The sequence below is a fragment of the Ambystoma mexicanum genome, chromosome 8 (assembly GCF_040938575.1).
Source record: "Ambystoma mexicanum isolate Mex_15411 chromosome 8, UKY_AmexF1_1, whole genome shotgun sequence".
Taxonomy (NCBI): domain Eukaryota; kingdom Metazoa; phylum Chordata; class Amphibia; order Caudata; family Ambystomatidae; genus Ambystoma; species Ambystoma mexicanum.
This window is the reverse complement of record NC_090929.1, coordinates 475,223,019-475,239,332: the sequence shown is the minus strand read 5'-3', so window position 1 is coordinate 475,239,332 and position 16,314 is coordinate 475,223,019.

The window sequence follows — 16,314 nt, the reverse complement described above, 5'->3', positions numbered from 1 at the left end:
ATCCAAGGGAAAAAAAATATATGAAATCGCTTGCGCCATGGTGAAATTAAAATAAAAACGAGAAACATCCACTGTTCAACTATATACAAATCACCAATCCAGGGTCCATGAGCCCAACAAATGAAATGAAACCTACAAAAAACACTACCTAATAAAGAACTATATACAAAAATGTGGTGCATTGTCCAAGCGGCCCAAAATAAAGAAAAACAGAAAGGAAACCTAACACTATCTAACTATTTACAATGGCAGCGGGCTAGTCCGACGGCTCACTTTTTGATGTCCCCGGCCAGGGCATCATCGAACTCCCTCTCAATGTCCTGGAGGCAGTCCTCTTCCATGGCCCGAGGGTTCGCAGGGACGATGAAATGTTCACCTCCAACTCCCTGCGAATTGCCTCGAGGCACTCGGCCCGCCTCAGGGCCCTCCGCATTGAGTTCTCCGCCCTGACCATTGTGAGCCGTGCCTCTTCCGCCCGCTGCCGCTCCGCATCTATGGCGTGGCCCAACCGCTGCCACACGGAAAACACTTGAAATCCGGGGTCCTCCTGCCCTATGGCCGATGCCTGCCCCTCCAAAGTTGAAGGCTCAGAGCCATCATTGCTTCCACCATGTTGCTGCTGCTGTGCCTGTGCCTGCACCCTGGCTCTTGCTGCCTGCACTTCCTCCTCTGGCTGGAGTGCAGTTGTCGTGGTGGCCACCCCTGCTGGACGTCCGACTCCTGACTGTGGCAGGGATGTGTCCTCCACCAGCCTGGCCGCTGGGTCAGGGGCAGCTCCACAGGGTACCCAGGTGATACATGGGTGGGAAGATGGCATGGAGGACGACTGGCGCGTAGGGGGTTCAGGTGAGGAGGGGGTCACAAGAAGGTCCAGCACACGGAGGAATCCAGCACCAGTGACCCGTCCCAGTAGGTCAACGTGGTCAAAGAGGCATGCGAGACGACGTGCAGTCTCTCCACAAAAAGACTGCAGGTCACCTCGCATGCCCCGTTGACGCAACGCTATCCCAGCCAGGACAGGCTCAACACGGTCCCAGATAGCCACGTCCGCAGGGAGAGGAAGGCCAGTTGTTGTGCGCTCATCCCCTCCCTGAAAACGGGTCTGGACGTAGGCATCCCTGCTGGTGCCAGATGATGCAGTGACAGGATCAGGGACAGGATTACACACAGGCACCTCCTCGGCGGCCTGTGCTGCCTCCTGTCCCTGCCCAAGCACTGCACCACTAGCACCAGTGGAATCCCCACCTCCAGACTCTGTGTGTGTCCCTTCTGCGGCCTCCTCCTCCACCAAACCCCCCACCAACCTGGATGACTCTGTGCCATCTTCCTCCGTTGGACCCTGTGGGGTCTCAGCTGCCCCTTCTGCTGCTGAGGAGTCCACCTCCGACCTCTGCCTCTTGGACCTACCCTCGGCAGCTGCGGCCTGGGACGCGGCACCAGACTCCTCACTCCCCGACGAGATGACAATCTGGGAGGGGAGCCGGGCCTTGCGTCTCCGGCTGGTGGTGTGATCCCTGCCGCTGTGCTCCATGAGTGGCAGTGTCAAACTTCAGACATGGCATCACACTCCATGACACACATGTCATTTCAACTCACACACATGAGCATTTCCACACCAATATTGCACCAGGCAGCAACATCCATACACATACAACAGCATGAACAGCCGAAGGTGAGCCTGACATCACATGAAACACAGGGAGTGCACTAGACATGCACACACGCCACCACTCTTATATGCATGTCTACATCTCCTCCAACTGTCGCAATGATGCGATTGCCATACATGTCACATCTGGCATTCAGCCTTCTACATATCAGTGTCACGTGCATCCATGTTGCATCACAGTTGCACACTTGTCAAATACACACACATGCACATGTACAAAACTGCACGTCCGAGTGTCAGCTCGTGTAATTGGAGGAAAGGGCCTTAGCGCGTACATGCGTAAGTGACGCTGTACGTGTGGGCCGCTTTAAAAGGTACGTGTAGGACCCCATTCCCTTGTACGTGCTTTTCGTGGAGAGCGAGTGGGTGAATTCTGTACTTCTTGTCGGTTCACACGCGATTACTTCACAGTGTTTCAAGTTCGTACTCCCTGTTACCTCCGACAGCGTTCTTTATTTTTTTTGGGCATGCTTCCTCAAACAGTGTTCACTTCTTCTTTTGTCCTGTCTCCTCAGACAGCGTACAGTTCTTCTTTTGGCGGGGGTGTTGCCTACGTGCACACGCGTGTTTTTTTCACGTTCTTTTTCGAGGCAGACGGTGAGTCGCGCACGCATTTACCAACTGTGCTTGAAGTGTGTCGCGTACCCCTTCAGAGGTCATTGTAGGCTCCGTGTAACACGCGAACGCCTGTTTTTGTGTTTCTGGGTGCCACAGCGTAGTGCGGGTTCATTTTTCCACGCACGTGGTCTACGAGGGGTTGCGTGCACGTTACTTTTTGTTTTTGGCGTGCCTGTGCGTTGCGTGACCCGTCATCTTCCCCCAGGGGTCACAGACAGCCTTGCTAGAGCACTAGGGTACGAATTCCATCTAGTACTCTACCCCTTTCACCCTCCAATTGCCCAGGACAATTGTTTACTGCAACTCCCATATGCACAACAACATCAGTGCCATGGTTGGGAGGCGACCTAGCGGTAAGGGAGGCAAAGGTGGCCGACCTCCAAAAGGTGGGCGTGGTGGGCGCGGTAGGGGACGTGGCCAGGATTTGCAGGGTGCCCCTAGACCCCCATTTGTGGAGGACCAATCAGGGTCACCCATGCCCCCCCCCCCATGGTTGAGGGAAACGTGGCTGACACCATCCCAGCTCAGCCCTTGTTGGAGCAGCCCATTGTGGCACCTGAGCCGGCACAGAATGACTCCCAGGCTGACTTCCAGGTCAGCAAGTCTAAGCCACGTGTGTCGGTGCAAGTTGGTGTCACCAGGCCACGTGGATTTGGGGCAGCAATGTCATCTGCTTCCCCAAGTAGGCAGGGTGGGGAGGCTACAGGGGCAGCTGCAGCTCTATCCACCCCAGCTCTGAGTCTCCCAGCCAGGACAGTGTCGGTCATGGTCCATCAAACTGACGTTGCCCTTGCCAACATCACACTTCAGCCAATGCCTGCACCAAGACCTATGGTCATTGTGTCTTCGCACACTCCCAGTACCCAGTCCACCTGCGCTTCTGCCCCTACTGACCAGAGCAGCGCAAGCCACTCAGGCTCTGCTCCACCTTTGAAGAAGAGAAAGAAGGGTGCTCTGGCACTACGGGCTGAGACCCCAGACACGGCTACACAGTCCGGCACGTCAAGGAAGCATAGCTTTAATGACCCCGAACTTGATGCACTTGTGAGCTATGTGTCGGCACATAGCCGCGAAATGTTGGTGACTGCAGGGGGAAAGACCACACCTGGTCAACGTAGGGCACACAGGCAGACCATCGCGGACCGCATAAGTGCCCTTGGATTTGTGAGGCGCACAGCTGATGATTGCTACAAGCGGTGGAATGGCCTGAAATGCAGAGCAAAGAACAAGCTGGCCTCAAATCAGGCCGCTACTCTGGTGACTGGTGGTGGGTCTCCACAAGAGGACAACAAACTCACTGAACATGAGACTGTTGCTGGGACCTTCGGCACAGAGGAACAGATCCAAGGTGTGGGAGATCTACCTAATTACGACACATTGTCCGGTGAGTACCCATGTGTGTGTGTGTAATCCATGTGTATGTTGTTTGGGTGACGGGTTCTGATTGAGAGCCAGGTGAGGGTGTGTACTCCTGAGTGTTATGGGTCACCCGTTTGCTTCCTCCCATAGATTCACATGCCTTGGATTTGGGTATGACTGTATCCCTTCTGCCCACAGTTGCCAATTAGGCCCACATTAGTGCACTTTACCTTGAACTGTCATCTTGCAACTACATTGTTCAGATTTTGTAAGTGTTCATTCAGGCTGATTGTTTCCACTCTCCCATTTTTGCTACGCATTATTCTGCCCTATTGCAACATATGTGATATGCTTCAGTCATTGTTTACAGCCCACACTGGGCCACTATTTTTACCTGGTTATGTTAATGATTACACCATTCAGGCCGATGGAGTATTGGGCTGCAGAAATTTTTTATTATGGCCTGTTTGCATGTGGAAGATGACAGATGTTTCCTGTAATGTTAAAGTGACCAACCATTGATCAGCCCACAATGACTGTTATTGGACACTGGATGTGTTTCAGTGTGTGGCACATGCATATTTTGCAACACTATTCAGCATCAATCTTCGCATCATGTCGATGTGACATGGATGTGTGACAGTACTCATTTACTGACATATTGCTGTAGTTTTGTATTTTACCGTGGCTATGCTACATGACATCTGTGTGGTGGCATGTGTCATGTATGTGTATTGGACATGCCACTCACAGCCTGATGTGTGATGCCAGTGCTACCCAACATGCTGCAAATGTGTTGCTTTTCCATCTTGCTCTCCCCAGTGTCTGCCTTTTTGACTCCACTTCCAACTCTTTGACAGTGCATGCATGGCAGGGTTATAGTGATGTGGGACATGTGTAAATCATGTACTGGATCTCTGGCTTGTCACGGCCTATGTGTGCGCTATGGTGCTCATGCCTGTTTCCATTTGTTGTATTTCATGTTTTTGCAGGTGATGACGCACTTGGTGCTGTTGAGGTTGAGGAGATGGTGCAGACCCAGGAGGAATCTCAGGCACGAGTGGGGGACATGGTGTGGTGGTGGGTGAAAACCCAATGTTACTGCAGACCATACTGTCCAGGGGTGCCTCTGGGTGCACCTCCCCAGACCTCTATTTAGGTGCTGAGTCGGATGATGAGACTTATGTGCCTTCGCAGCTAAGTGTTTCTGGCAGGGATTCTGTTCTGTCCAACCCACCTGGACCAGGGGTAGAACCCTCAATGGGGATGTCAGTGTTGGTAGGTCCGCCTTTGGCGGTTACGGATGCAGGGTCACAATCCGCAGCATCGGATCCTGTTCCTGGGCCAGCAGATCAGAGGGGGAATGCAGTCCTGCAGCCTCAGGCAGTGCCAGCACAGCAAGGTGCAGATCGCCTGGCCCCAAACAGGTGTGGTGCTCGTCAACGCGGTGGCCGTGCGCCACCAGGCAATACTGTATGGGAAAACTCTATGTACGGTATGGCAACCCAACAGGCAGCATCAGTAGAAATGATGGCTCAGGCAATGGAGAGGGTGGCCACTTCCATTATCCCCCCTGAAAGGCAGATGGAGCAACAACAGCAGGCAGCACACTCCATTTGCCAATCACACAGGGAAGACATGTTGACGTCCAACAGGGACAGACGGGCAGCACTGGAGACTCTGCGCGAATCCATATCAATAGAGTCCCAGGGCCACAGGGAAGCCCTGAGGGTAGAACTACATAACCTCAGGCAGACTCTGGTTGAACTTGAGGCTTCCAGTAATTTAAGGGCAGAACAGCAGCTGGAGCAGCTCACACGTTCGCTCTCAGCTGAGCTGCATGCAACACGTGAGGAGATCCGGGCATCGCACGAGGCCATGTGTGCAGAAATGCAGGCAACCCGTGATGTGCTGCATGGGGATCTCCACACTTCAATCCTCCAGAATCAGACCTTTCAGACCCGCATGCTTGCTGCCATGGAGGACCATACCAGGGCTTTGCGCGGGCTGCCTCCCCAAGTGCCACCGCCTCCTGATGCAGCAGCGCAGGATGAGCAGAGCGACAGCAGTTCTCCCACAATGGCATAGCCGCAGGCCATGAGCCCAAGGAGGGTTTTTTTTACGCAACATCCACGCAGGTGGATGTTGGTGTGCACCCTGTCCTCGAACCTCCTGGGTGAGCTCCCCCACAGCCCCCGGCCCCCACATGGCCATTTTTGATTTTTTTCTTTACAGTGTGTTGCCTTGTTTGGTTCCCGTGGGCATCCATTATATTCTGGCTGGGCACATGCAGGCTTGTCCTGAGTTTGGGTTAGATGCTTGGGTTCGTGAGACACACACCCCTCCTGCTTTCCGTTTCCATGGGCTTGCAAAGGGTGTGACCAAGTGACAGTGAATTACACAGTGACGTTGGGCTCCCATGAGCTGTGTGGGCAGTCTGTAGTCAATACTGTGTAGACATCCCTAGTGGATATTGTTGTTGTATTGTACACTGCATGGTGTATTGATATGTGCTTGTGCATCCATGTCTTCCTCCTTATCTGCAGGTTCCTTCCTCATGTCTTCACTAGACCGTCTACTTTTGCAGATGCAGTTCATGTTGTATGCAGTACACTGAGACATTTGCATGGCAGCAACACTCTACAGTTGTAAGGGGTCGATATGCTGGCGTATTCAGGTTGTAAGACTACCACTACTTGAACTTAGTACTGTCATGTTTTTGCATTTTTCCATGGTGTGTTGCAGCATTGTGTTGGTGGTAAGTATTTGGTAATATGTGCTGTTAGTTATTCATTACTGGGAGCATATTGTGTGTGGGCAGTTTCCATTAGGGACAGTGTACTTTGTGACACTTGTGTCAGGTCTTGTGCATTGCTTTGTTTGCTTTCACATTGCATGACATGCCATGGTGTGTTTGGTGGTGGAGCTGGGGAGGGGGTTGGGTGACATGGCGCTGTTCTCATGTTGTATTTAGCAAGGGGGTAATGAATTTAGCAGCATAGATGTACGTCTTTTGATGACACAGCATTGGTGGTGTTTGGGTAGGTAGGGATGCACACAATGTGACACTTCCAGGTGACCAATCTCAGGATGGTATGGTTGTGACAGTTGAGTGTCCCTTATGTCATCATCATTGATTGTCAGCTGGTATGTGCCAGGGCTGTGTGCACTCCACACCGGTGTGATTTTATGTGAAGTAATTAGCCACCAGATGCGTACGGGCTGCCTCACCACATGCCCTTTCCCCTCCCATGCCCAGCGTGCGTGCATGTGGTTGGGGATGGGGGGCACCACCATGTCCACTGGCAGGCCCCGGCGTGTTGCAACGTTGCACAGGACACATGCTGCCAGTATGATCCTGCACACTACTGGGGGAGCATATAACAGCTGCCCACCAGAGCGGTCAAGGGAGCAAAAGCGTGACTTGAGCACTCTGAATGTGCGCTCCACTATGCCCCGGGTTGCAATATGGACTGTGTTGTGTTGTATCTTACCTCGGGTGGTGTGGTGGGGTTCCGAATTGGCATCATCATGTGGGTGCTCAGAGGGTAGGCACTGTCCCCTGGGGAGGTGGTGATGGGTATCATTAGTGGGGTTGTGACATTACTCAGTATCTGACATGCATGCATGTGCAGTGGCATTTATACTCACCAAGCAGCCATGTATCGCCATGCCGCCCAGCTTCTAGGTCCCGGTTTAGGGTTGATATTCTGTAAATGAAACTTTCGTGGGTGGACCCTGGATAGTTGGCATATACTGAGGTGATGATTCTCTTGGCATCACATACTACATGCACGTTGATGGAATGCCAGTGCTTGCGGTTTCTATAGATGTGCTCAGATGCCCTCGGGGGACGTAGAGCCACATGGGTGCAATCAATGGCACCTAGCACTTTGGGGAATTGTGCCACCCCATAGAAATCCTGGACGGCAGCCTGCCTTTCTGCAGGTGTTCTGGGCAGGTATATGTGACTGCGGACTGATGGGCGTGCAGTCTTGATGGCCAACACCTGGTGTAGGCAGTGTGACTGCGTGGCCTGTGACACCCCCCCCACTATAGCACTTGTCCGCTGAAATGATCCAGTGGCCAAGAAGTGCAGTACATTGAGGACTTTCTCCAGGGGGCTGAGTGCGTGGGAGCACAGGGTGGGTGATGTGAGGTCATCCTCCCACTCACTCACCAGGTCGAGTATTATGTGAGGTGGAAACCTGTACCTCCCATACACCTGGTCATCAGGCATCCCAAAAAGGCTGGTTTTGGGTGTAAAAATTCTGGGCCTGACTATCCTCCTCCTGCGGTATCCCACTACCACTGCTGCTAGGAACGGTATATTCATCTTGGCGTCTGAGCTTGTTTGTTGTTTGCGTGCACTTTTATGCTGCGCGGGTCCACGTAACCTGCTTCCTGCTGGCGTACGTGTTTCCGGATTAGCGTGTCTTTTTTGGCGCACGCATTAGCCCCGTTCGATTCCATGAATGCGTGTTGTAGACGCGCATGTGGGCGTTCCGCGCATTTGCCTCCTGTACTTCCCCCGTGACGGCCACATTTTCACGCGTTGTTCCCGATTCCGCGTTTTACGCCCCCTGTTCCGCCTAGTTTTGTTGTGTGCACTGCGCTATGTGCGCTTTCGCTGTGCGCTTAGCGCATGCTGTTTGGAGACATGTGCGCCTGCGTGCGCCACGCAGAATTTTAGCGCACATCCAGGGAAATACACGCGCACGGACTTCCATGAATCGCTGTGCGCGGGTTTCTCTGCGATTTTCGCACTTGCACTGCGATTCACACGCTTTCGCCGAAAATTTCAGCGCACATTAATTCCATTAATCGGCCTCTTAATTTCTATGCGGTAGTAAGGTTGCACAGATGTGCTGGAGTGGTGTTGTTAATGTACGGACTTTGTAGCCGGCCCCTATCCCATAATACGTTGTCATTTTGAAATATGCAGATTTATGTACCACCGTTACCTGGCCCCTTATTTGGGGGACTTCCGACTCACCGCTGTAAAGGGAAAAAGTTTTCACTACCAATCCCTTGTCCTTCGCCGCACTATCGCCCTTCAATACACCCCTCCCTTCGGAGCTAGGGTCCCCTTCGACCCGTAGCACGCGAGGTCCCCTGCGTCCTCGCGCCCAGCGCTGCGTGCTTTTGAGCCGCCCCGCCTTGTCAGTGCGGCCGCTACCCGGCATGCCTGTCTTGCTCGTCTAACCCCTCCTCCTCCTTCTCTCTGCTTTCCCACTGCTTGCGCAGCATATGTACGTACCTCCCCCCTCCCACAGGTTGCACCGATGCTCAGCACAACCCTTTCACTCAAGGAAGTGCCAGCGTTCTCCATGCGCGGCCGCCTGCCCCCCTTTTACTCCTCCTTAGCCATCTAGTACAACATATTATTGATACACACAGTTGCAACATATAATGCGCGCCAATTTCAACAATATTATTCCCCACAATCCCCACAGCTGTTTTCCCACCGCACCCGGAGTGGAGTATCCATTAATCACTTTTGTTATTATAATTGTGCTGCACCTGCTGCGTCGCATTGCGTGTGATACGCCCCTCGTCAGAGGAACTTAACCAGCCAATTATCTTTCGCACTGAGAAACAATCTAGCTACCTCCTGCGTGAATACTTCATCCATTCACCGAGCTAAAACGGCCAACTCACAGGGATCCTCACCTAGTCACTGAACTACAACACCAATTCATAGGAATGCCACGCCCCCATACATGTGTTTGAGATCTAGACCAATCAGCACGACCCTCCAGTCAGCACATGGGGCGTTGACGGTGGTGCCCCACCCAGTATTCTTCGATACCACAATAAGGGACACTCTCCTTTCCGTTCCTTACTATACTCTACTTATCGATCACCGCTGATTGACCAAATATTTTGCAACACTGTAAAACCGCCCACCACCCTATTCACAATTCCTCCCACCACCCGCACAACATTATATTGCTTATTGAGTGTGCCATATTAACATCGGGCTCTCGCCTGCCAGTGCTGCTCAGCTGCGAGCACCCCTTCTAATCAGGACACTTGCCAGCCACGGGCAGGACATTTCTGAAGTCGGCTCCCGGCGGGCAATCTCCGGATTGCACTGTCCGGTCGTCTTGCAGTTCCGCAATGGTCCTGCAGTCCTCCAAAGGGGGCAACGGCTGAGGGGGCCGCGTTGCCAGGCCACCTTGACGCAGACGGTCTTGTTGTGATCTATCTCAGAATCTCAAGAGTGCCTCCAACATGTCAGGGTAATTGCCCTGGAGGTCGGCAGAGCCGTCCACGGACCCCCCAGAGGTAGGGAGGCCCCAACTCCTCCCGTGTCCCTAAGGGGTATGAGGCACACAAAAGAGCAAAGAGTCACTGCTGTTTATTGCATAAAAACAGACAGGGACAGGTTCTCAGAGCGTAGGTACCCAAGGAACGTCTCGTTGAAGGGGACTCGCAGGCCCTTTTTCTACCCGAGTGACGCCACGATGTGCGTCATCTGAGAAAACATGCCCCCAAACCTAACGCTATCTCGGGTTGTCTCCCCGAGTGGTAGGGTCAGTATAGACCAGTATAGAAGGAAATATTATTGTTAGAGAAGGTGTCAGGTGGTACGCTTGGGTCGTCCCTAAGAATTTCTACATGAAAATAGTTTCAAGGAGAAAGTTAGTGATTGGTTGGGTTGTAGTGCTGTCAGTGATTAGCCCCCCCGCGTCCTGGTTGGTCCATCCGCGAGCCCCCAAGCCTAGGACCATCGTTGTTCCCAGCTCGCGGTGTACCTGGTGCTGGCAACAAAGTGCGACTATGTCAGTGGTGGACAATGGACAGGTCTGCTATTTGCTGTTAGAGCGCTCCTTTCTCACTGCTGCCAGTGTCTAATTTGTTACTTCTTTTTTGTAGGTTGGGTTCCAGACGTGAGACTCCAGAGCGTCTTTAATCCTTGTAGCTTGGCATCATGTCAGGTCGGCCAGGTCACGTGTTGAGAGACCGTGGTTGAGGCAGAACTATGGGGATTTGATTTGCATTTCTGCTCCGAGAGTCTTTAGCAGTGGCAAGTGTGGCCTTGGCGTTTAGAGCGCGGCATGTTGATTGCAACTTTGCGACCTTGGCTGCGGGGCTCTCGCCAGGGTTGTTCTGCATGCTCAGCACCTTGTAGCTCCGTCTGAGCTGTTCTGTTTTGGGTCTGGGGAATCTGGTTTGCAGCCTATCTTGGCCTAGTTATGGGTGGCGTGTATAGTCCATAAGGCGAGGGTCATGAGGGTGCAAATTGGTTCCTTATACATCAGTCCATTCACAGAGTCTTGTATTTCAGGGTGTTAGTAGCATGAAGCGTCTGCAAGCATGTACACAAGCTCCTCTTAGTGTCTTGCATTTCTGCGGTGTGAGAGTCGGCCTATGTGAAAAATAACAATGATGCATGTCTGTGAGTGTGCGCGGTCCTCTAAGTCATAGCACTGAGCATGTTCTTCGTGTAGGTTGGTGTGTGTCTGATCCAGGTGCTTGGCAGCACGTGTGTTACTGTCCGTTGCGGCTACGTCATCATGTCATCTCTAATGATGTTGGTACTGGGTTATGACGTTTAGTCGAGTTGGTCCTTATGGTCGGTTTCAACTCCACCTGGGTTTCCACCTCGTGCTTTGGATGGGGTGCGGCTGGCTTGTGGAGGTGGGGCGTGGCCACGATGGATCTTGACGTCCGGGGTGGCAGTCAGAGGGTCGAACTCATCCCGCTATGGGTGCTTAGGTCGTGACGTCATTGGCCATAATTGTCATGACCCGGCGAAATTGCCCCTTCTGGACCTCATGGTCATTATCACAAAGGGCTTGTACTCCTTGTTCCTCCCAACATGGCCGTACCAAGCTCCGTGCTACGCACTAGCTTTCACGTCGTGGTATGTACTATAAATTGGTCACGCCCCTGCGAGTCTGCGCGTCTCAACACTATCTTCGGTAGTGAACCGACGTGTGCTTACTCTCTACTTTGGTTTCCTTTGATCCTCTTACTTCCTTCCTTGCCTTTTATCCTGTTCCTGGATTTCCCCCCCTACTTACTCGTTCATCGCTAATCCTGGATACCCTGGAACCACGAACTTCCCGGAACTCTGAACGCGTCCTGCAACCTGACGAGGCTCGGGCGAGCCTATTCAAGACCCGAACCATCCACAGGAAGAGTCCTGCGGCCGAACAAGGGAGATCACGATCACAGGTGAGACGGGGGGAGATTTACGACAGTTTGAGACGCCAAACGATCAATACGGATTCTACCATGGAGAATGCTATTCAGGACCTGATGCGCGGAATGTAAGAACTTTCCACAGAGATGCAGAATTTAAAAGCCGAGAATGCGGCGCTAAAACAGCTTGTCTTGTCACGTGACTCCGCGAACAAGGACAGCGTATTATTGGGAGGAGTGGTTGATAAATACGACGGTTCAACAAAACCCTTACGTGGATTCCTGGATTCTTGTTTGGTACATTTTACCTTCAAGCCCTACTATTTCTCAACTCCTAGGGCTAAGGTGGGCTTCATAATATCACATCTTTCCGGTAATGCCCTTACATGGGCCACTCCTTTACTCAATTCAGGGGATGCTCTCCTGGATGATTATGAAGGGTTCATTGCGGAACTCAAGACCATGTTCGAACGTCCAGAGGTGGTCCACGGTGCTCAAGAGAAGTTACTTGACTTCCAACAAGGATCCCAAGACATGTTGACTTATGTTACCAGATTCAAACAGCTAGCCAAAGAGGCGGACTGGCCCCTGGAAGCCAGTTTTACCTTGTTTCGCAGAGGTCTAAATGAAGAGATTAAGGACGAATTAGCCAGAGTGGCACGTCCTAGTTCATTCCAGGCCCTCCTGGACTTGTCTACGCAAATAGACTTCAGAATCCAAGAAAGAAAGGCCGAAAAGAAAAAGAATAAAGTCTCAATTCAAAGAAACTCCCCAGAGAATACTACAAGGACCAAATCTGCCAAGAATCCGAGCACTGATTCTGAACCCATGCAACTTGGAGCCTTTCGTGGACCAATTTCCCCGCAGGAAAGGTTAAGAAGGATACACACAGGCTTATGCATGTATTGTGCCTCAGATAAACATTTAGTTAAAGAGTGTCCTCTGGCTCCTCCCCGACGCTCGGGAAATGCCAGCTCCCGATCCTAAATGGAGCAAGGTTTCGGGAGAGCGATGTTTGCTCCACATCAATTCCATCCTTGAACTCTCCTGGACAAAACAAATTGGTGATATTACAGCCCTTTTTATCGCCATTCAAGGACAAGGTCTACCCCATACTGGCCTTGGTGGATTGCGGAGCAATGGGAGTCTTCATTGATCAAGATTGGGTCAGAAGTCATAACATTCCATATGAAAGAAGTTTCTCAAAGCCAGTGGAAGCAATTGACGGAAGACCTCTTTCCTCAGGACCCATAAGTCTGCAAACAAGGGAGATACATCTTTCCATAAATCATCATCAAGAAAGGATTGTGTTTGACATTATAAAATCAGCCCATTACCCCTTGGTTCTGGGCATGCCCTGGTTACAAAAGCACAATCCATATATTAACTGGACGGCCGGATCCTTATTCCTGGGCTCGGAGTTCTGTATGAACCATTGTTTAAACCTGGATACCTCAGTCACAGCTCCTATAAGTCTACCAAGGTGTCCAGAGACACCACTCATGGTTTCCAATATTGTACAAGTTCCAGAGATCTATCAAGGGTATGCTGATGTATTCTCTACTGCCATTGTTCAAGCCTTACCTCCACATAGACCCGAAGACTGTGCCATAGATACTGAACCCTCAGCAGTGATTCCCTTTGGCAGGATGTTTATCCTTTCAGAACCCGAAAAGAGAGCCCTCCGGGAATACCTAGACACTAATCTTGAGAACGGCACCATAAAACCTTCAAAATCGCCAGCTGGTGCTTCATTGTTCTTCGTTCCAAAAAAGGATACCAAAGAGCTCAGACCTTGCCTGGACTATCGGGGCCTAAATCAATACACCCTGAAAGACAGATACCCACTACCCCTGATCTCAGATATCCTTGAAGCTGTGAGAGGTTCAGTGATATTCACGAGGTGCTTACCATTTGATCCGTATCCGGGAAGGAGACGAATGGAAAACAGCCTTTAGAACACCCTTTGGTCACTTTGAATACCTAGTCATGCCCTTTGGTCTGACTAATGCTCCCGCAGTCTTCCAACATTTTATGGATAGGGTGTTCTCTGACATGTTATTTCTCAACGTTATCGTCTACTTGGATGACATATTGGTCTTCTCCAAAGACTCCTTGAAACATGAAGAACATGTAAAAGCAGTACTTCAACTTCTCAGTGAAAATCAACTCTTAGCCAAACCAGAAAAATGTTTGTTTCATGTTACATCAGTTCACTATCTGGGATTTGTCCTCAGTTCAGAAGGAATTAGTATGGACCCTTCAAAGGTGAAGGCCATACTGGCTTGGCCCGCCCCAACATCTGTTAAGCAAATACAATCCTTCCTGGGGCTTGCCAACTTCTACCGGAAATTTATTCCCACCTTTTCCGAGATTGTTCAACCCATTGTTAATCTCCTGAAGAAAGGCGTTCCATTTAACTGGTCTATACCACAAGACAAGGCATTCCAACGCTTGAAAGAAGAATTCACTCAGGCCCCCATCCTGGCCCAACCTGACATAAATCGTCCTTTTCTAGTGGAAACGGATGCCTCCAATTACGCCACAGGAGCAGTTTTAAAACAAGAATCCGATGATAAGTTGGAACATCCCAATGCTTATCTCTCACGGACCCTGACCATCAGCGAGACTCACTACTCAGTTCTGGAGAAGGAGTTATTGGCTATTCGTCATGCCTTCACTGAATGGAGACATTTACTCCTGGGTGCTAAATATCCAGTTCAAGTCCGTACTGATCACTGAAATCTTCAGGTCCTACAATCCATGGAGTGCAGGAACAGTAGACAAGCTTGATGGGCCTACTTCTTTGCTCAATATCAATTTCAAATTTCACATGTTCCTGGGTCGCAAAACTTGATTGCCGATGCCCTCTCTCGGCGTCCCGACTACGTTCCCTTGCAGGATAAGATCTATCCTAAAATGTTTCCACCCACAATCTTTGTAGCTCAAGCGATCAATCTCCTGGAAGAAATCAGAGCACAGACTCAATTATCTGAACTCTGGAAGGACATATCGAAGAAAAATCCCTGGCGTCTGACAATCAAGGAAGGATATTTATTCAAGAACAATTCAGTGGTCATTCCGACAAAAGAACTTCAACAGAAGGTAATGAATCTATGCCATGATACTCTTCACTCCGGCCATCGAGGAGTAACCAACACCTTCCGTCTTATACAAAGACAGTTCTGGTGGCCAGGGATGAAGTCCAGTGTAGTTCAATACATCAAGACCTGTGCTATTTGTAGTCAGAACAAATACGATAATCAGAGGACGGCGGGTCTGCTTCTACAACCTACGTTGCCAACCAGACCCTGGGAAGTTATTGCCACTGACTTCATTGTTGAATTACCACCTTCCTGAGGATATACAACCATCATGGTAACCATTGACTTGTTCACTCATCTAGCTCATTTTACACCATTGTATAAACTACCATCTTCCTCAGAACTTGCTGATATTTTCCTGGAACATATTTTTCGTCTTCATGGCCTTCCTTCCAAGATTATTTCGGATCGGGGACCTCAGTATATTTCACAATTCTGGAAACATCTCTGTCATGTTCTAGGAATCCAACGTGCCCTTTCTTCAGGCTATCATCCACAAACCAATGGGGCAACGGAACGAGTAAATCAAACCCTGGAACAATATCTTCGTTGTTTTGCCACCAAGGTTCAAGACGATTGGTCTCTCCTTATACCTTTAGCCGAATTCTCCTACAATAACTCAGATCATTCAGCTCTCAAGATCAGCCCTTTCTATTGCAGTCAAGGTTATCACCCGTCTGTTTTACCATCAGTTCTTCCAGAATCTACTCCGGTACCTACCCTTGACTCCTGGATTCAGACGCTAATCGACTTACAAAGAGAGGCAAGGGATCAGTTAGAACAGGCCCAGACTCGAACCAAAAGATATGCGGACTCTAAGAGAAGACCATCACCTTCCTATTCAGTTGGCGATCAAGTCTGGTTAGCCTCGAAAATGTTACCTCGACATCTACGACCAAACAAATTAGCTCCTCGCTATTATGGTCCATTTTCTATAAAGGAGATCATCAATCCTGTCTCCTTCCGACTTAAGCTCCCGGATTCCTGGAAGAAGATACATCCAGTCTTCCATACTTCCCTGTTGAAACCCTACGTTAGTTCTACTCGAAAACCCTTCAAACCCACACCTGTTGTTGTGGACGACCAGTTGGAATATGAGGTGTCCAGGATATGTGATTCCAGGTATAGGAGGGGTCGACTACAATATCTGGTCGAGTGGAAAGGCTACCCCCCTAGCGAGAGAACATGGGAAACAGTTTCTAATTTAAAGACCCCTCGTTTGCTCAGAAGATTCCATCTTATTCACCCAGGCAAGCCTGGAGGAACCAGTCTTCGGAGGGGGCATGCTGTCATGACCCAGCGAAATTGCCCCTTCTGGACCTCATGGTCATTATCACAAAGGGCTTGTACTCCTTGTTCCTCCCAACATGGCCGTACCAAGCTCTGTGCTGCGCACTAGCTTTCACGTCG